The sequence below is a fragment of the Acinonyx jubatus genome, chromosome C2, assembly GCF_027475565.1.
Source record: "Acinonyx jubatus isolate Ajub_Pintada_27869175 chromosome C2, VMU_Ajub_asm_v1.0, whole genome shotgun sequence".
Taxonomy (NCBI): Eukaryota; Metazoa; Chordata; class Mammalia; order Carnivora; family Felidae; genus Acinonyx; species Acinonyx jubatus.
Window position 1 is genome coordinate 124,381,507 of NC_069384.1, and position 22,162 is coordinate 124,403,668.

The following is a 22,162-nucleotide window of genomic DNA, read 5'->3' on the forward strand; positions in this document are numbered from 1 at the left end:
CAAGTCAGACGAGGCTGCAGGGAAGCGCCAGTCTCGCGACCTGGGGAGGGGCTTCAGTGAACCAGCCGGGGGCGGGCCTCCCTCCCAGGTCTCGGAAAAGCTCCGAAAATGGCGGGCAGCAACTCGGCTAGCAGGGCGCGCAGGCGCCACCGTGGCCGTCTTTCTGCCAGCCTCAGGCGGCCCAAGAACCGTCCACAGCGCCCTCATCAAGAGGTATCCGCCGATTGCGATTGGCTGAGCTAGGCTACGGCTCCGTGTGGGGGCGGGGTCTCCACGCAGCGGCCACGTTTCCCGCCCCGCTGGTGCGCGTGCGCGCAATCCCCACAGGAAAGCGTTTGCGCGCGTCCCCGCTGCGGTCCCCAGCTCGCGCCTCAGCTCCCTCCCCTTTCCGGGCAGGCCCGTCCCGTCAGCTAGGCAGTAAGCGCCGCGGCCAGCAGAGGGCGGTCCGGACCCAAGTCTGCAGCGGCGCCATTGGCGTGTGGAAAATGCCACCAGATGGCGGGTTAGGATTGCAGCTCCGTTGAAGGCGCGGCCCCCGCTCCCGAACCCCCGGCGACCACCCCGTAACAACCCCCCCACATCGGGAATAACACACCGGAGACTTTTGGGGGGAAACTAGGTCGACGGCCGGCGGCGCCCGGATGGGCAGCTGAGGTGAGTGCGGGCGGCGGCGACGGCGGCGGGGGGCGGGAAAGGGGGAATGCGGCGGCAGCGGCGCGGGGGCTGGAAGCGCGGATCCAAGATGGAGGCCGGGCGAGAGCGAGAGAGCGAGAGAGCGCGAGCGAGGAGCGGGCGGGCGGGCGGGCGGGCCGGGCGCGGGCCCCGCGCGGGGGAGGGAGGCCGCGTGGGCCTGTGCGGGGCGCGGCGGTCGCTGGCCGTCCGGGCGCCCAGCGGGCGGCTGTGGGCGCGGCGGGCACCCCAGAGCCCTCGTCCCTCCCCACCCCTCCCGCGGGCCTGAAAATCGTGCCCCCGCCCGCTCGGGCACTACAGCGACGGGCGCGGGAGCCTTTGTGGCGCGCTCGGGCCCGCCGCCAAGCCCGCCCTCCGCCCTCCGCCCCCCCCCCCCCGCCCGGACTCTCGGGACTCGCCCGCGCCCGGCGGGGCCGGGCCAAGGCGGGCTGGTGCGAATGCGTTTCGCCGCCCGCCGCCCTGCGTTTCTGCGGTGTTTTAGCGGCGGCGTCGTCACATGACAACAAGCTCGCCTTAGCGGAGGGGCCTGGGGGTCGCTCGGCGTGGCGGCCGGCCGGGGCCTCTTCTTGGTGGGGTGGGGCAGGGGGCTTGCGACTGGGGGAGAGGGGGCTTCGAAGCCAGGCTTTCCCGCTATCTGCCCTCCCCGCCCCCGACGGAGGCCTCACTGTAAAACGTGTCCAGACTGGAGCACTGCCCCGCTAGTTTGCCAATTCCCCGGGAGAAGAGGCCAATAAAAGTTGTTTTCCCTCCTTTCTCGGGGTGGGGGCGGGGTGAAGAGCTGGGAAACTGGAGTGCCTGGAGTTGGACCTGGGCCTCGATTGGAGTGTCTGAACTGGGTGCTTCTTGTGTGCTCTAGGGACTTAAAAAATTTTCAGGTCTTAGGATTGTCACGTCACCCTTTCTACCCACATTTGAAATGTTATCGATTCTCTTCACATTGCAGAGAATCGTGCCCGGGGCGTATAAATCATGGGATGGTTTTGGAAGCTTATAGACTCAAAACAATGCTGTTTGTATGTGACGGTAGCGAATTATTTGCTGTTAAAGTTCTTGTTAAGGTGATGAATATGGTTTATTCCTTCGCGTGGTCGTGACTAGAAAGGACTATATTTTTCATCTTCCTAGGAAATACCGTGTTTGTGAAAGTATTTGAATTAGTATAAAGAAAGTTGTGTGATTTGTAACTTGTGGGATTCGAATACGACTCTACCTTTTAGTTTTCCATGTGTGTTTTAAGAAAATTGCAAATTTTTATGGTGAAATATACACAACAGTGAACATAAAAGGACTTATTGTACGAAATATTGTGCCATGTTCTCATATTTACAGTGATGATTTCAGATTTAAAAAATTGCACAAGGAGAAATACTGACAGATGTGGAAAGGGTGTCTACTTGCTTTTAATTTTTGTGAACACGTAACACTGTTTGCTTTCTAAATAAAGTTCTGGGAAACCTACAGGTGTTTTGCTAATTTTTTTTCTTCACATTTATAATAAATGTATTTTAAATTTATTCAAGCAGTTTACCGATGGTCATTTTTACAGCCAGACTACTTTTGAGTGGAAATTTCTCAGTATCCACTTTAGTTTTGATGTTCTGACAAAGCTGAGTTACTGAAATAGATGTGAAAGGTGGGAAATTATGTTATGTTACTAGGATTGTTTCCTTTGAAGACAGTAATAAAATTAACTGATTTCAGTGGCGTTTTTAAAGCTTTAAGGGGGGGTGTGGTGTAGGGGAAAGAGCTCTGGAAGTTACTTTAAACATTCCCCAGGTTTATTGTCTTTGGGATATCACTCTCTGAGCCTTACTTTTCTCATCACTAAAATGGAAGATTATAAAGTATAGGGTAGTTTAACAAAGCTTAAACATTTTATACAATTTTAGCTTTTCCCTTTGATTCTGGATCTGTGTATCTTCATAATCAGTGCAGTTGCATATAGTGTACTGGGGAAAAAGATACATCTTTTTTGCAGCATGGGTGCATGGGTACAAGAGCACCTGGCTCCAGGCATCAGTCACAATGGGTCTTACTGGCTCAGTGCAGTCTTTATTGCTTGTGGGTGTACTTTTGGTCCCATCAGGGGATGCTTTGCCTTTTGGGTGTTTTGCCTGATTTAAGAGAGGAGCTGGAAAGAGGGGTTTAATCAGTTAGAAAGTACAGACTGATGTCAAAATGGAGGTAGTTGGAAGTTCTCTTCTTCGATTTTTCCCCTTTTTTCTTTGCTGCTTAATCCTATAGTAAAGGAGTATGTTCATTTTCATCCTTTCTTTTCTTTTTTTAGTTTTTAACATTTGTTCATTTTTGACAGCGCGAGCGGGGAGGGGCAGAGAGAGAGGGAGACACAGAATCTGAAGCAGGCTCCAGGCTCTGAACTGTCAGCGCAGAGCCCGACACAGAGCTCAAACCCATGAACAGTGAGATCATGACCTGAGTGGAAGTTGGGCACTCAACCAACTGAGCCACCCAGGCGCCCCGGAGTATGTTCATTTTCTTTTGACCTTTAGACTCCCCTTTAAGACCCCTTTTTAAAGCTCATCTCCTTAGGCCAGACCCACCCAAGATAATTTCCTTTTTGGCACACTCAACTGATTAGGGACCTTAAATACATATGCAAAGTCTGTTTGCCATGTAACCACCACTGGAATGATACCCCATTATGTTTACAGGTCCCCTACACTCAAAGGGAAGGTAATTTATAGGATGTGGGTCATTGAGGGTTCTTAGAATTTTGCCTGCCATTGGGAAAGGGGTATCTTTACGTTTGCGTCTTTAGAATCCAGACATATAAGGAGAGCACAGAGGGAGAGCAATAACCCACTTGATAAATTTACTCATACTTACTTGTCTTTAAACCTTTTACTTTCCCATTATTTCCTCATACCTCATTTTAAGTGCCTCCCTCTATAAAAATATTTTATTGCATTTAAAAGAAATTAAAAACTAGAATTAAAAAACTTCAGGTAATAAGGCAATAGGAAATTAATTATCATTATTCCTTCATACCTATCGTTTTACCCATTTTAGAGATAAGATTGAATCTAATAAGGTAAGAGATTTTAATGCTTAAGCCATTAAGTGACAGGTAGATTCACATACTGATTGCAGCAGGCAATTGCTGTGGCTTGATTGGTCTGCAGATTGTAAAGAAGTTGTTCTTACGAAAATAGTTATTTGTAAGGGTCAGAGATATTGTTGGTGGAACAAAGAAGGTAGCAGAAGGTGGTATGTGGGATGGTTCGAGTCCAAGAAGCAAAATATTTTCAAGAGGAGGCAATTAGGAGAGTTATAGTTAAGGATATCAAGCTTTAAAGAATATATAAAGAATTTAAAGAATATAGCTCTTCAATATAAAGAGTTAAAATTGTTAGGGGGATACAATTTGATTTCTTAATAGAGAGGTGATATAATAGGGGCTTGGTAAATCTTTGTTAGCCAAATAAGCATATAAATTTTTAGAATTAAGGTATTTCTACCTAAAGCAGGAAGTAGAGACCTAAAAGAATATTCTTACTTAAGCCCCAGGATGAGATGAATCTTGAGATGGGAATTAGGGGAATGCCTGCAGAGAAGGAGGGGTTAGCTTTCTGTCATTTCAATAGTTAAGAGGATAGGATCCTAGCTTCCTACCTTAGTGCTGAGAGAAACCCTGTTTTATTGAGAAATGTGATTCTTTTAAAGTGAGCTTTAAGTAGGTCATAGACCAGTTGGTTTTATAGAATCTTTTCTCCATATAATTCATCCCTTATTGCTTCCCTTAGGTTTTTCCTCCTCCTCTTTTAATTCTGTTTTTGCCAGTTTGTGCTTGAAGGACATCTTAAATCCTACTTTTTTTTTTTTATAAAATACATTCCTTTGTGCTATGGGCAGAAAGGGTGCACTATTAAGTTGCCCAAATATCTCGTAGAGTTTTGCTATACTTAAACAGCTACAGTAATAGCTTTTAACTTGCTAGAAGCTCACAGGTAGCAAAAAAATTTTACGTTGTGACCCAATACAAACACACACACACAAACACACACACACACACACACACACACACACACACACACACAGGAAATAAAAGTTTCATGAAATAGTATTTAGCCTTTATGTTGTGCTCTCAGATATTTTCAGATTTTGTTTTTTAAATAAAGAATGTTGGTTGCATCTCACCTAAGTGATACCGTGACTTTGAACTGGAGAGCAGTGAATTATACCTTGGTAATCAGGAGGGTGCCAAGTAAAACCATAAGAGGAAACCATTTTGCTTCTGTCAAATTGGCAAACATTAAACATTCTGATAATATCAAGTGTTGGTGAGAATGTGAAGAAATTATACTCCTGCTTTTGGCAGTGGTATAAATTGACACAGTTATTTTGCAGAAGAATTTGTTTTATCCTTGATTTCTAGGATAATTTTCACTTGGTCGGAGTATTTCATGTTTCATATTTAATGTTTTGTTTAGGGGTTTGGAGATATTCATAAAGGATATTGCTTTGTAGTTTTCTTTGGTGGTAATGTCTTTGTCAGGTTTCAGTATATGGTTATGATGGCCTCATAAAATAGGTCTGTTTACTGAAATAATTTGTCTAGCATTGATATTCATTCTGAATTGAGTGTTTACTAGAATTCACCAATGGTACCGCCTAGATACGGATTTTTTTTTGGGGGGGGGAAGGTTTTTGATAACATTCAAATTTAGTTTTGTTAGTAGACATGGCTGTTTAGATTTTTTTTTTCATCATGTCAGTTTTGATAAATTGTATTTAAACGACATTTGTTCATCTCATTTGATTTATTGATATAAATTGTTTACAAGATTCCCTTGTTATCCTTCTAATGTCTGTAGGATCTGTAGTGGTATCTTCTCTTTAATTTCTGGTGGTGTATGTTCTTTCTTTTTTCCTTGACCAGTTTTCATTCTTGGTTTACCAGTATTACTGTCTTTTCAGGTAATAACATTGCTACTTTTCTCCATTCATCTTCTCTATCTCATTTTTTTCTTTTCGTAATAATTTTTTTCTTCTACATATTTGCTCTTTTTTCTCTAGTTTCTTTTTAAAATATTTGTTTTGAGAGAGAGAGAGAGAGAGAGAGAGAGAGAGAGAAAAGATGGGTGAGGGGTAAAGAGAGGGAGAGAGAGAATCCCAAGCAGGCTCCATGTTCAGTGCAGAGCCTGATGAGAGGCTCAGTCCCACGAACTGTGAGATCATGACCTGAGCTGAAATCTAGAGTCAGCTGCTCAACAGACTGCTCCACCCAAGTGCCCCATCTCTTTTTTCTAGCTTCTTAAAGTGGAACCTTAGGTCATAAATTTTGGACATTTCTTGTTTTCTTTCCTTCCTCCCTTCCTTCCTTTTTCTTTTTAATGTTTATTTTGAGGAAGAAAGAGAGTGTGAGTGGGGGGAGGGAAGAGAGAGAGGCAGGCACAGAATCTGAAGCAGGCTGTAGGCTCTGAGCTGTCTGCACAGAGCTTTACGCTTGAACTCATGAACTGTGAGACCATGACCTGAGCTGAAGTCTGACACTTAACTGATTGAACCACCCAGGTGCTCCATAGACATTTCTTGTTTTCTAATATGAACATTGAAAACTATCGATTTTTCTATAAACACTGCTGTATTCCGCAGATTTTGATATGTTGTATTTTTGTTACTCAGCTTGAAATAGTTTATTTGCTTTGTAATTTCTTTGATATGTGGATTACTTAAAAATGTGTTCAATTTTCAAACATTTGGGATGATTTTAGAGATCTTGTTATTGATTTCTAACTTAATTTCATTTTGAGGTCAGAGAATATACTGTATGATTTTAATTCCTTTAAATTTATTGAACCTTGTTTCATGGTCTGTCTTGGTAAATGTATCTTTCACACTTGAAAACAATGTGTATTCTGCAGTTGTTGAGTGTAGTATTCTGTAAATATCAATTAGATTAAGGTGTAGCATTTTCAAGTCATTTGTGTATTTGCTGTTATTTTTGTTTGTTTTTTAATTTTGGAGAGAGGTCTAGTTCTTTTAGTTGCTGAGAGGGAGGTTAAAATATACAACTATGACTTTAGTCATAATTGCCTATTTCTTACAGTTACCTATTTCTCCTTTAATTTTGTCAATTTTTGTTTTATGTATTTTGAAACTCTGTTTTTAGGCACATACAGTTTATAATATGTCTTCCTGATGAGTTGATCTTTTTACCATTAAGAAATATTTTTATTTATTCGTGGTAATACTTTTCAGGTCTACTTTATGTGATATTAATATAGCCACTTCAACTTTCTCGAGCTTACTCTTTTCATTGTATATCTTTTTTACTGATTTACTTAAAGAACTTTTTTTCTTTGTATTTTACATCTACCTCTTGAAGGCAGCATGTAGTTGTTTTGCTTTTTTCTTCTTTCTGATAATATGGAAGTGGAATCTTTCACTTACAATAGACATTGATTATGTGGTAATGTCATGAATGGTGAAAGGCCTGAGATTTTACCCTACTTGAGGGCTAACAAGTTAACCTGCCACAGTTTAATGGATGCTGGTAGGAGCCATGGGGCTCCTTGATCAGAGGTAAAGAACAATGCATTACAGCAATACCATTAGTGGTAAGTGGCAGTGTTTATAAAGCACAGTATCCTGGGTAGTGTTGTATACTAATTTTTCCAAGTCCATACAGCTAGTTAATGACAGAATCAGCATTTGCATCAGATCTCTGAGCCCCAGTTTTTATGCACTATTGGTAGTGTTAAGATCTGTATATGCAGTGGGGAAACTTGAACTTATGATAAATGGTAAGCATGCTTCCCATTTTCTTTGAAGGAGATGCTGTTTGTCTTTCCAAGATTGTTCACTATACTAATATTCTTGAAAAGATTGGGACATGGGCATTCAGTGCCTCGGTTTTGAAGATATGCAGAAAAGTGAGAGACCCATGGAGGATTGTCTCCCAAAACTTCCCAGTGAATTTTCTTAGTTTTCCCTATGTTATTTGTGATTTAGTTTTCCTTGTATTTCTCATATGGCTACAACCTAGCCTTTCAGCTCTATCTCTGTACTATGCTCATCTTTGAGTTTTTGCTTTCCGCAAATTGGATTAACATACCTGTATCCTAGCCTATCTTCCCATCTTTGTTCTGTTTTATATGTGTATTGAGCATTTACTATGTATCAATAAATGTTTTGCAGTAATCTGATGAGGTAGTTATTGTTATATTATCCATTTTATAGGTTAGATTAAATTTAATATTAATTAGATTAAACTTCCCAAGTTTGTGATGGGAGAGGGGCACAATGTAAAGAAATCTTTCGAGTATTGTTTGTTGACCTTAGTAGGGGGTATGTGGGGTGTTTGCTTATAAAGCAAACAGTTCTTTAAACTGTTATTGAGATTTTATGTATTGTGCTGCATAATTGATACAGCTCACAAAGAAAAAAATAAAAAGTAAATACTGAGTTGTCGTATCTGTCTGTGTAAAATCTTTCCTGATAACTTTGCCAGCACTTATCATCCTCTATATATTTTCATTTGTTCCAATTGTTTTATTGCATTTATTGTTGGCATCACAAGGTCTGATAAGTGGTAGTCTTCGTGAGGCACAGTATCCTGTGTAGTATTGTACATTGATTGTCCCAAGACTGTACAGCTAATAAATGATACAGCCAGTATTTAAGCCAGCCCAGGCTTACTTTCTGAATCCAGACTCTAAATCTCTTAAAAGGTCATTTTTCTCTCAGCCTCATTTCTGCATGTTGAAATCCTTTGCATTTTGAAGTTTATTTTATAGAGATTTAGTTTTCTTCCCTTTTCCACCATCTAATGGTTGTGTGGTCTTGGGTGCAACATTTAATTTCTGGAGGTCTTCGTTGTCTTATCTCTATGATGGGAATCCAATTAAGATTTTTTCGATAAATATTTTTGAGGGTCGACTCCATGATGAGTAGTGAGTATATAAAGTTCATAAATACATAGGTTTTGCTCTTAAGTTTCTGTTCTATTAGGAGAGATTAAAAACTAAAACAAAAACCCCAAAGCAGTAAAAGAAACCAACAGGAATAATACATGAAATGTTGTGGAGGGGGTTAGGTTCAAGATACTTTGGAAGCATAAAATGCAGAATTATGGGGAGCTGGCTCCCCCCCCTCCGAAATAGTAAATGGAAGCCACAAACAAGAGTCAAAAGAGTTTTTCACCAGAGTCCCTTTCTTTTCTATTCATGGTGACATTAATAATTAAATATTACTGGTACTGTTTTTAGGCTCTCTGACAAAATTTCTCTTCTGATTGTTGAATTGGTTTAAAGGTCCAGGTAGAGATTTGAGAGATCATTGCCTATCTTCTTAATCTTAGAGAGGCAGACAAAATGAGCTTTATACATAGTCAAGCATGAACATGACCTGGTTGTCTCTTTTGAGGTACCTGATTCCCTCTTACTCTCAAAGCTCTGTTGACCCTGATTATATCAGGTTATTATTTTTTCTGTCTCATGTATAGCACTGAGAGGTAGGTGTCCTCTGTTCTCTAGTAGAGATAGTATAAAGTAGCAAATGTGCAGAAATTTCTATGACATAATGGAGGATATAAAAGCTAAAAATATCTTAAGTTGTGTTCTACTTTATTATTAGAGCTTAAATTCCATTTTGGGAGGAAAATGCATTTCTGTGTGTCTTACATTGTTAGGGATAGTCAAAAAGTTTGTATGTTTACAGGTGAAGGAAGCACTATCCCATGATAAATGGCCAAGAAAGCCATTGTCTAAGAGAATTGCTAGCACCTGAGTCACACTGCCTGTATTAAAATCTTTTTTTTTTTAATGCTTAATTATTTATTTTGAGAGAGAGAGAGCATGTGCACAAGCAGGGGACAGGCAGAGAGGGAGAGAGAGAATCCCAAGCAGGCTACACACTATCCATGCAAAGCCCAGCAAGGGGCTTGATTTCACAAACTGCTAAGTCATGACCTGAGCTGAAATCAGGAGTCTGACGGAACCACCCAGGCACCCCTCCTCTGTTAAATTGTAATGCAGCCCTTTCCTAGGTATGTAAACTTGGTGAGTTCTTTAACTTCTCTAACCCTCAGTTTTCTCATCTCTAAAACGGGAATAAAAGCATACCTCTGGAGGCACCTGGGTGGCTCAGTGGGTGAAGTTGTGCGACTTCACCTCAGTCATGATCTCACAGCTAGTGACTTCCAGCCCTGTGTCAGGCTCTGTGCTGACAGCTCAGAGCCTGGAGCCTTCTATGAATTCTGTGTCTCTGTCTCTCTCTGTCCCTTTCCTCCTCGTGCTCTGTCTCTCTCTCAAAAATAAGTATTTAAAAAAACCCAAAAACCGAAACATACCTCTGTCATGGGTTGCTGTAGAAGTTAAAAAGTTAGCTTTTAACTGTTAGACTGTATTGCATTGCACATAAATTCAAAGGACATTAATTTTGCATTTAAAAGGTGAATAAAATTATAAATGATGAGGTTACTTTCCAGAAGCAAAGAATTTTAATTAATTTTGTCTTATCAGCACATAGAAGTAGTATTAGATTAAAACTATTAATAAGAGTGGTTAGAGGATGAGATATTCTGGTTAACTAAGATGAGGTTTATAGCCAGAATTTTCTGCTTATTGTTAAACATATTTCAAAAATTAGGCTCTTTTTTTTCTTTTTTTTTTTCCAATATATGAAATTTATTGTCAAGTTGGTTTCCATACAACACCCAGTGCTCATCCCAAAAGGTGCCCTCCTCGATACCCATCACCCACCCTCCCCTATCTTTTTTCTTTCTTAAGAATGTACTGCTTCCTGTAAAGGTATTGTAATCCTTTCTTGGTAATTGAGAAATTTTGATGGTTGTAGTACCAGGATTATTATTTACAAATAATAGTTTTGCAAAATTTTGATGGTTGTAGTACCAGGATTATTATTTACAAATAATAGTTTTGCATGTGTAATTTTGCATACAAAAAGATTAGGAATGAATTTTACCAAGAGCAGAACTTATGTTCAAAGTTACATCTTTGAGAAAATTCTTAGACAAAATAAGATGGTGAGTGACTGCTTTGTTCTTTCATAAAAATGGGATACAAGGAACAAAACCCTCAAGTTTTTAAGTTATGACTATTTAGTATTTTATTTTAAAAATGTAAAGGCAGCATGGTATTAGAAAACTAGCGAAGGGGTAGAGACCTGAGTTTTAATTACAGCTCTACCACTAATTAGCTATGTGTTTTTGAATCATTACTTCTCTGGGTCTCAGTTTCTTCATTGTGAAATTAGTGTCTTGGACCTATTTCCAAGATTCCTGTACATTTTTTAGTGTCTACTGAAAAATACTCAGGAAATCAACTCTGAATCAGGTAACACATAGGTTTTGATTTGAAAGTCTTTAATTTTGAAATACCTAAGTTTATTTTCTGCAGGCTCCTTATGCCTTCTGATCTCCCATCTGGTTATTAGAAAAATTTGTGCTTTCTTCTAGCTGATAAGTGTACAGACCAAAACGTTATTTAGATAGTTATTTTATTTATTTATTTAAAAAAATTTTTTTTCAACGTTTTTTAATTTATTTTTGGGACAGAGAGAGACAGAGCATGAACGGGGGAGGGGCAGAGAGAGAGGGAGACACAGAATCGGAAACAGGCTCCAGGCTCTGAGCCATCAGCCCAGAGCCCGACGCGGGGCTCGAACTCCCGGACCGCGAGATCGTGACCTGGCTGAAGTCGGACAGTTAACCGACTGCGCCACCCAGGCGCCCCTATTTAGATAGTTATTTATAGCTTTTGGTGCCAGCTGTGGGTGTGTGTTTGCTTCTTTATTTGGTGAGAAAGAGCTATATTAGCAACTGTTTTCATACAATTTTATTCATTGTAAGTCATTCATGCATTTATTGAAATTTACAGTGAGCCATACACTGTGGGTATAAAGACATTAAAACAGTTCTTGTTGTTCTATGTACAGAGAAAATAACTCATGACTTAGTACTTAACTGATACCTTCTCCATCCTTTCCTGATAGCCTTATTGCTCCTTCTCTCCCTCCTTTCCTCATATCCGGGGTTGGTCTAGGTGTACTTCCTTTGTGTTTTAGTAGTAATGCTATGCCAGGGCTGTAATGACTGATTGTAGAATTGGTGCTCTGCATAAAGGTGTCTGGCCAAGGGAGTAGGTGGGGGCTGAAATCCAGATTTCATTCTGTTTGACAGACTGTCCATTTGCCTTTTTCACCTTTTTAAAATTTATCCAAAGGAGGCCTCTTTACCTAACTTTTGTAGTCGCATATGCTAGCATTAGTGTACCATTAAGAACATTCTATAGTGGTTTTTTTTCGTAGTCAAGTTTTATAGTATAAGTGTCTTGAGGTGATTTGATGAAATGAGCAATTGCTTCCTGAAAGTGAATTCTTAAGTAAGTTTTGAAAGAAAAGTGATAGTTAGCCAGTCAAGAGTGGGATGGTGGAGATAGGAATGCCATTTTAGGTGAATATAAAGGGACAGGGTTGTGATCTAGGGTTGCCTGGTGGTTCTCAAAGTGTGGTCCATGCAGCAGCAGTGTCAATATTATCTGGGAGCTTGTTAAGAAATACATCTTCTTGGACCTTTCCCAAGTCCACCTAAGTTAGAAATTTTGCAGAGAGACATCAGTTTTTAACAGGTCTTTCTGATGTCTCTGATACACGCTGAAGTTTGAGAGGTACTACTATAGTCCACTTGTTGAGAAAGTGTTAGTTCAGTGTGTGTTCAGAGTATTGGTTACCTGTGGAGGAGTGATTAAAATATAGAGCTGTAACTAGTGATAAGAATTCTTAGTGTGCCAAACTAAAGAGTTTGAACTTTGTCTTTAGGCCAGTGGCTGCACATTAGAATCATGTAGGAGCTTTAAAAATATACCAGTGATTGGGATCTACCTCAGATCAACTTCCACAAATCTGAGTTTCTGATGCACAGTGAGGGTTATGAACTATATAATTGTTAGACCTTGGTTACTGATTATAATAGTATATATGTTTTTTGAAGGTGTGTTAAATACTGTATCTAGTAGTATAATAGTAATGAAATGCCACAGCAATCTTTTTTTTTTTTTTTTTCTTTTTAAAGAGAGCGCAAGGTGGGGAAAGGACAGAGGGAGAAAGAGAGAGACTTAAGATCCCACAACTCTGGGAACATGACCTGAGCCAAAATCAAGAGTAGGATGCTCAACCAACTAAGACACCCCCAGGTGCCCCTAGATAGCACAGAAGTCTTATGTTTGTATTATTCCCATTTCACAGGTTAGGTAGAGAGGTTAAGTACCTTTTCCCAGTATTACCTAGCTAGGAAGTGGTGAGTTTGAATACAGGGTTTTGTGACTCTAATCTCTGAAAGCAACCCTTTTTTTTTTTTTTTTTTTGTAATGTTTGTTTATTTTTGAGAGAGACAGTACCAGTGGGGGAGTAGCAGAGAGACAGAGGGAGATGCAGAATCCGAAGCAGGCTCCAGGCCCTGAGCTGTCAGTTTAGAGCCTGATGTGGGCCTTGGATTCACGATCATGACCTGAGCCGAAGTCAGATGTCTAACCAACTGAGCCACCCAGGCGCCCCTTAAAGCAATCTTTTTAAACCAGGGCTCATGAACTTTGATTAGAACATAATCACGTGTTTATCTTCATTAACCTATAGGCAAGATTTGGCATTTTCTTTGATTTCCAATGTGGGCAGCAAACCACAGATGCACTAGCAATACTTGTGGTTTTGTTACCAATAGAAATCAAGTATTTTTAAGTTGCACATATTGCAGTTGTCCTAAAAACCATTTATCATAATGTGTACTTTAAAAATCAGGCTAATTGTTAGATGCAACTTTAGATCTTTTATTTACTGTGTCAGAGAAGCTTATATTACTACATCACAAATTTGCTTTTTTAGTTTGTTAACAATTATATTTGAATATAATAGGTAATTCCTTAACTAAGCATGGTACCATTTGCTGAGTTTAGTGGATAGCTTGATGTATAGGGTGGACAGGGAATGAAAAAGTCCATTTATTTGGTTGTCTCTCAGAAAAGAGATCCTTAGAGATAGTCTCTTTTCTTCCCCACTCTTCTTTGACTTGTTAAATAGGACTGAAACTGAAATTCTTTGTTACATGTGAAAGTTACTAGATTAAAAAAAATGCTTTGGGTTTAGAGTGCTTTTTTTTCTAAGCTCTTCCTAAAAAACTTAGAGAAGAAAAAGATACGCATTATCTCACCAGGCATTATAACTACCCTGTGGTCTGATACAGTGTTGTTCAATAGAACTTACTGCAGTGATGCACATGTTTAAGAAACAAAATTATATCATAGTAGTTAACAGCAATATAATAATATCGTATAATATTGCTAATAGGATTTCTTATACATCAAACACTGTTCTGAGCATTTTAATATGTTATGTAATTCTTACAACTCTGTGAGGTGGGTACTATGGTTAAGTCTCAGTTTCTAGATGAGGAAACTGAGACCCAGTGAAGTTAAGTGATTTCCCAAAGGTCACATAACTAGTAATTAGCAGGACGAGGATTCAGACTGGCTATTTGGCTTCCTTTATGTTCCCTTTGTAATACCACTTTCCTCAAACCCCCAAATGCATTACAGAATGCTGTTAGAAATAGTATATTAAAGGTAATTTAAGAGAAATAATTTTGTTCTAATTATTAACTAAATATTATGTAGTGCTTTATAGTATTTTGCTCTTTGTTGTTATTTGAGTCTAATCATGAACTCAGTTTACTATTTTATTTCCTATAAGTAGACTTGTATTAGATGTAGTAGGTATTTTTAGTAACCAACACTGATATTATTAAACAGCAATTTTGATCCCCCTCCCCACCCAAGGTTAATTTAAAGCTGGGTCCAAAAACTGAATATTTAATATGATTATTTTGTTTACTGACATTAATTGCAATGTACTTCTGAGCTCATTTTGTGATGAATTGGTTTTGGTTAATGGATATTTGGCTTTCCCTAGTCAGTGTATATGAATAACTAATCTACGTTACACCCAGTATGTTCGTGGAGGTGCAGAAAGGGAAATATCTTTTGGGGACAGAGTTCTATTCTTAACCATATTCAGAGCAAGCTTGTGGTAGAGTGAGATTAAAAGGGGCAAGAGATGGGGGGGCGCCTGGGTGGCTCAGTCGGTTGAGCGTCCGACTTCGGCTCAGGTCATGATCTCACGGTTTCTGGGTTTGGGCTTGTGTTGGGCTCTGTGCTGACAGCTTGGAGCCTGGAGCCTGCTTTGTATTCTGTGTCTCCCTCTCTCTCTGTTCCTCCCCCGCTCGTGCTCTCTTTATGTCTCTCAAAAATAAATAAAAATGTTAAAAAAATTAAAAAATAAAAAGGGGCAAGAGAGGTGGCATTTTTCGGGGCGCCTGGCTGGTTCAGAGTATGTGACTCTTGATCTCAGGGTTGTGAGTTCAAGCCATACATTGGGCATGGAGCCTACTTTAAAAAAAAAAAAAGAGAAAGTGGTGTTTTTCATTTATCTGCTATTGGTATTGTGCTTAGTGCTTTACATACATAGCCATCATTTATTGAATACAGGCTCTTTATTACACCTTTCCAGTGCTTTAGGTTCATTACATATGGCATTCTACACAGCCCTTCAGAGAATATGATGTTGGCAAAGATATTTTACAAACGAGCATTGTTGGCTCTTCCTCTTTCTTGCATTTTCCTCCCCTCCACTTCAAGGGGGAATGATGGTAAATACAGGTGGGGAATGCAGTGGGGGTTGTGCTGAGGTTATCATTGATGCCAGTTCATCTAGTACTTAAGATTCTCCAGTTATATGTTTGTTCATTTCATTTTGGCTACTTACTAGAAATAAGACAGACGAGGTATGTCCTCATGTGAGAGACAGTCAAGAATCAGGTAAACATAATAATCGTGTAGTGATTATGCTATATTGATGCATGTACTGATGAATGCTATAAAGGGAATAAATTAGTTACTGTAATGGGTAATAATGGGATATATACATATATACAGTCAGGAAAGGCATTTTCCAGGGCATGAAATTTAAGCTGGGACATGCACAGAACCTGGGCGAGAATCAAGCACAAGGAAGAGCAAAAGCAAAATTTCTATACCAGAAATGGCTGTGGTATTTTAGGAAGTGAGAGAAGGTCATAGTGACTATAGAGGGAGCATAATGCAGGAAGAGTGTTAGTGGTATTACATGAGGTTAGAGAGGTAGGCCAGAGTTGGGATTATGTAGGGTATATGTAGGTTAGTAAGGGCTCTAATGAGTGTGCATTTTATTATTTAAAAACATCCCTCTAATTCCGTGGTTCTCAACAAGTTACTTTGCTTCTTCCCAGGGGGCATTTGGCAGTGTCTGCAGGCAGTTTTGGTCTATACAACTGGGGCTGATGGTATATGCTACTGGCATCAGTGAGTAGAGGCCAGGGATGCTGCTAAACATTCACTGCACAGGATGGCCCCCTACAACAAGGAGTTATTACCCCAAAATGTTGATAGTGCCAAGGTGGAGAACTTACACTTCACCTGCTGTGTGAATATTTTCAATGGGGGTGGAATGGAGGAGGGGAGGGTTAGGTTGTATTAGTGTGATAGTTCCTTGGGAATAGGGGTAATAATGGTACTAGTGTTCACAGTAGGAATGGTTTTGTGTTATGGAAGCTTACCTTTTAAGGAAATCAGTGGGAGGTGAAAATTTGCATTTGCAGTGAGCTGTTTACCTAGTGTTAGAATTTGTTGAATGGGTAAAGAGGCAACAAGTTAAGAAATAGTTCTTAGGCTAAGTGATGAAATAAGCTAAGTGATGAAATAAAAGTGATGAAATTGTGTACATGTGTGTTTTGAGGGTGTATGCCAGTACTAGCAGCACAGTTAGTACAGAGTAAAGTTGTAGGCAAATATATCTTAATTTTGGCCAGACAACCTAACTGCCATTTTTTTCACATTACACTGTAAGTTCTAGTTTAAATTACATAGCTTTGAAAAACCAGTTTGCTAATAGTTTTGCTGTGTTATGTTAAAAGGATGGTAACTGTCACCTAAAACAGATATACTGAAATTTTATTAACCAAAGCAGAGTTCCTGTATGTATAAATGGCGCATATATGCATGTGTATGTGAATATAATTTCTTCGATGTACAAAACCCAAATCTCTTACTACCACCACTTTTCAGCAGGAACACAGCTGTGACGGTTTAGTTCAAGCCATAGCCAGACATCACAGAAACATCAGATACTCCTCTCAGGTCTGATAGTGACACTTTTTCTAATTAATTTCGCCCAAATCATAGTCTTTTTTTTTTTTTTGAGATTACCTTTTCAGAGAAAAATAATTCATTGGTTAGGTTGCAAATACCCTACTATGACATTGTTTTACTTGTTTGGCACTTAAGTATGGTTTGTATTGTGAGAAACTGATCATTCAGGTGTGATTTTCCTTTCTGTACTATTACGTGTCTTTAGGGAAGAGATGTGCTTTTGTGTGCTCCATAGCACACATACATAGCAGAGTGCTGGGTAAAGTCATAGGTATTCAATAAATAGTACTTACGTTCAACCAAATTGAGCAATTTGATTTCTACCATAGACTATGCCTGGTTGGTCTACTTTAAGCCTTTTAATTAGTGATTGTTACGTTATATATGCTGATAATATTCTTTCGTCAGATTCTGTTATTGTGCTATTTGTTTCTAAATCTTTTTAGCCACCTTTTCCTGCTTACTTTATTCATTCATTTATTACACGCTATTACTGGCCAGTTTCATTCTAAGGTCAGGCTAGACAGAACTTGGAAATAGGAAGTAATTCTTTTGACATTTGACCACATTTTAAGCGGATACAAACACGCACAAATTCTTGTCTATTGAAAGGTATCGTATTGATGTGTTGGGTGACTAGCTTGATTACAATTAATATTTTTGGTAAAGGTTCACTGATGCACCAAGATATTTGGAAGGTTCCTTTGTTGATTGAAAGTATCATTGGATTTACATAGAAACATTGAGGAACAAATAGATTTGCAATTAGAATACTTTAAACATTTGGATGTTTGCATTTGGAACCTTTCTAGTTCTCTTAAAAAAGGAAAGTAGAATTGTGAGGAGCATTCCAGTTTCTAAAATAATAAATAATACTTTGCTATAAAAGACCTATTCATTAATTTTTGTATGTTGTTGAACTTTTTTATTTTTTTACATAGCAATAGTTTGTTTTCAGTCTTAAAGAGTCTTTTAGTCCTTTGATAGCTTTTCTCTCCCTTCTGCCTTAATTTTCTTGGCTAGCCTGGCACCTTATTTAACTTTTGAGATATGTTGAGCTGCGGTGTACTTTTGTCTCTTTATTGTATTTGTCCAACACTCAACCATAGATCAGTTAATCTTTTTATTTCTATATGCCTGGCTACTAAGCACATCTGGAGAAAATCACAACTTTGCAGACTGGAGCCACTAAATATCCAGCTCTCCGATCTTAATTGGACCCTCATCATTACCCAGTAATCCTTTTTTTTCCTAGTTAGTTCTTTCTCATTTCTTATAGAAGTTATTTAAAAATTTCTACTCTTCTTATAGCACCCTTCATCTCTCTCAGTAGATGATCTCATCTATTCATTGAGAAACTTAGATTTAATTATTTTAGTTCTGGAAGATGCTGAAATTGAAACGAGGCTGGATAGAGATTACCCTGACATTTGCTGTGCCCATCCTGTGGAGGCATGCAATAAACTAAGATATTTTAATTTAATTTAATTTATTTTTTTGGCAACCTCAATAGGATACTAAGATACACATTTTAGAACAGAACTTGAAATATGTATCTTCGGGGTAATTTTGGTTAACTCTACTGTGAACTAATTTTAGTATAAAATCACTTTTTTCTCAATTACAGTTATATTCTCAGAGTAGTTTTGTGTTTTGAGATTGAAGATTAAAGGAAGTTCTTCTATATTATATAAAAGATTCCAAATAAATGTCTTATGCCAATTTTTTAAAATTGCAGTATAACATATTAGTACATAAAGTACACTGTTTATAAGCTTGATGAATTTTTACCTATGCAGTCTCCTACATCAGTTTATAAAACATTTCTGGCATTCCAGAAAGTTTTCTCTATCTTTTCTCAGTTCTCACTTTCCCATTCCCATGTGTGTTCCAACTTTTGTAGCCACCAGTTAAATTTGTACTTTGTCTGGCTTCTTTTACTTATTAACATGATTTTTGTGAGATTCATCCATATAATGGCATGTATCAGCAATTCTTTTTTATTGCTATGGTAGTGTGAATTTTTGTGCATGAACATTTGGGCTGTTTTCATTTTTTGGGTATTGTGATAAAGCTGTTGTGAACATTCTTATACAAGTTTCGTGGTGAACATAAACTCTCATTTCTTTTGGGTGATTACATCTACAGTGGAATGCTGAATCGTAGTATACTTTTTTTTTTTTTTTAAAGTTTATTTTAAGAGACAGAGAGTAGGAGGGGCAGAGAGAGAGGGAGAGAGAGAATCCCAGGCAGATTCTGTGCTCTCAGCGCCGAGCCCCATGTGGGGCTCAAACTCATGAACGGTGAGATCATGATCTGAGCCAAAACCAAGAGTCTGATACTTAACCGACTGAGGCACCCAGGAGGCCTGGATCACAGTATACTTCTTAATACCACTTTTATAATGCAAACAAACATTAACTTCACCCTTACTTATCTATAAGCAGTGTCATTCCTTTTGATAAAGGATAAAAAAATACAAAGAGAGCATTAACTAGATTTTGTAGCAAGAGTCTAAAAGAAGGCACTTTTTTGTTTTCATTTACATGTGAAATTAGAATTCTTCATTTGATCCAAATTAAACTACTTGTTTCTGTTAGTACTTCCTTCAGTATTGTTTATAAATATTTTATTCCTTTATTCACATTTGAACATTTTCCTCTGTTGTAGTCTGTTCTGATCCCAGTAAGATTATCTTCTTTATTAGAGAATTTCTCTGATTGCTCATAAGACTGCAGAAAATAATCATTGGTTTTCCTGGCAGAAACATAGGCCGCCTTGGTTTTATTGGGTTGGCCTTTTAGAGACTGCAGTAAATAAAGTAGAAGAAGTACTGGATTCAGAGACTAAAGACCTGGATTTTAATCCAGGTCAGTGTGTTTATTAGCAGCATGCCCTTTTGTAAATTATTTTTACCTTACTCCCTCACTTGTATTGGAAATAAACATGTAATCCTGGTCATTTCAGAGGGTGTTGGCTAGTAAATGAGCTAATGTAACAGTGCTCTGTAAACTATGAAACATGAATATAAGCAGTTGTCTTTTTTGGGTGACCTTTTGTACGTTTGCAGATTTGTAAGCAGCCTTCATCCAGTTTGTAAAACAAAATACAAGTTGCAGTTTTCAGAATCATGCAGCAGGGCAGTAGTGTGTCTTTAGGGAAGGCTGACTGCCTGATAAGTCAGTTCTTATGCGTGACAGGTACCGATGAACTATGTGTCAGACTCTGGTCTCAGAATTGATATGTTTAGAAGTTCACTTTCTTTACATCTTGGAGTGATACAGGTTTCAGGTGTTTTCAAGTCTGGAGTATCACATTATTGATATACATTGAGAAATGTAACTTCAAATGAAATAGACTGTGCTCACCAACAGTGCCTTCTCTTGTAGGAAGACCTGTATCAGACACAGATTATAATCTGAAGATTGACCAGGAAACCTGGAATGAATCCAAAGCGAGTTGGATCATTTTAGTTGTCAGTGTTACTGAGCTGTGATAGCCTGACAAATCTGTCTGCACTGTAGCAGATCTGGGTCAGTACACTCTATCCAGGGACAGTGTTGGAGACAAACTGCCAAATTTAATTTGTTTGAACACTCCTCACTATTCAGTTTATTTGGTTTCAGCTTTCATCTAGTCATGGGCAAGATTTGGCTTCTGCTTTCTGTGCCACCTTGTTTGGATTTTGTGTATTTACTTCATTCTACAGATGATTTATCTTATGTTTGATTCTTCCTAATTTGATTCTCAAAGTTTTGTTGGTTTATTTATTTTTCCCCAGTATTTTATTTTATTTTATTATTTTTTTGGTGAGAGACAGAGAGGGGTAGGGGCAGAGGGCGAGACAGAATCTTAAGCAGGATCCATGCTCAGTGCGGAGCCTGATGCGGGACTTGCTCCTACAACCCTGGGATCATGACGTGGGCTGAAATCAAGAGTTGGATGCTCAACCAACTGAACCACCTAGGTGCCCCTTATTTACTTACTTATTGAAAGAGGGAGAGAGAGAGAGAATCCATAGCAGGCTCCACACTGATGCAGGGCTTGAACTCATGAACTGTGAAATCATGACCTGAGCTGAAACCAGGAGTCAAACGCTTAACCAGTCGAGCCACCCAGGTGCCCCCAAGTTAACTTCTTTAAGATCCGTGTATCTACTTACCTTTTTCCCAGAGGCACTATAATCCTCCTCCTCCTTTCCACTTCCCCTTCTCCATCACACTTATGTAATTTACAACATGAAATACTCTCATTTTTAAGTATATAATTCAGGGATTTTTAGTTAATTTGCAAAACTATGCAGTCATCAACACAATCTAATTTTATAATATTTCCATCACCCCAAAGGGAAACTACACCATTTGCAGTCACTTTCCTACTAAACAATTTTTTGTATGTATAAGTTTGCCTTCTTGGGACATTTCATATAAATGGCATCACGCAATATGTGATATTTTGTTGTTGTGCTTCTTTCATTTAGCAATGTGGGGTTTTTTTTTTAATTTTTTAAAAGTTATTCTTCAGTTTTACTTTATTTTCCTTTAGTTTTAGAGAGAGAAAGGGGGAGAACAATTGAGCATGTGTGTGCGTGTGAGCAGTGGGGGGGCAGAAAGGGAGAGAGAGAGAGAGAGAGAGAGAGAGAGAGAGAGAGAGAGAGAGAGAATCCCAGACAGGCTCCTCACCATGGAGCCTGACGCGGAGTTCAGTCTCACAACAGTGAGGTTGTGACCTGAGCTGAAATCAAGAGTCAGAGGCTTAACCGACTGAACCACCCAGGTGCCCCAAATTTAACAATGTTTTTGAGGATTATACATGTTATAGCATGTTTCAGTACTTTGCTTTTTATTGCTGAAGAGTATTCCATTTGTTTATCCATTTATCAATTGGCTGTTGTAAGTAATGCTGCTATGACCATTTGTGTAAAAATCTTGGTGTGGACATACTTCATTTTTCTTCCGGTGATACCTAGGAGTGGAAGGAATTGATGGATCATCTAGTAAATTTATGTTTAGCTTTTAAGAAATTGCCAAACTCTTTTTAAAATCGTTGTACCACTTTATGTTTCTGCTTACCAGTGTATGAGAGTTTCAGCTTGCCCGCCTTTTTTTTATCAGAATATTTAGAATGTGTATTTGATTAGATTACAATATCACATGACATTAACTGCTGTCAGCAAACAAAAATCCTAGCATCTCATGATTTTACTACTCCAGCTGGGAAAAAAATACTAAAATTCCACTTAAATGCAAAAATAT

The 22,162-nt window shown here is 38.9% G+C and overlaps 1 protein-coding gene across 1 annotated transcript in view; it reads left to right on the top strand.

The window, feature by feature from the left end:
• The first annotated feature begins 440 nt into the window (after positions 1–440).
• Positions 441–22,162, top strand: part of STAG1 (stromal antigen 1) — a 394,549-nt gene continuing 372,827 nt past the window's right edge. The window contains exon 1 of the mRNA XM_027061785.2: positions 441–654. The gene's annotated coding sequence lies outside the window, so the exon portion shown is untranslated. The remainder of the gene's footprint in view (positions 655–22,162) is intronic.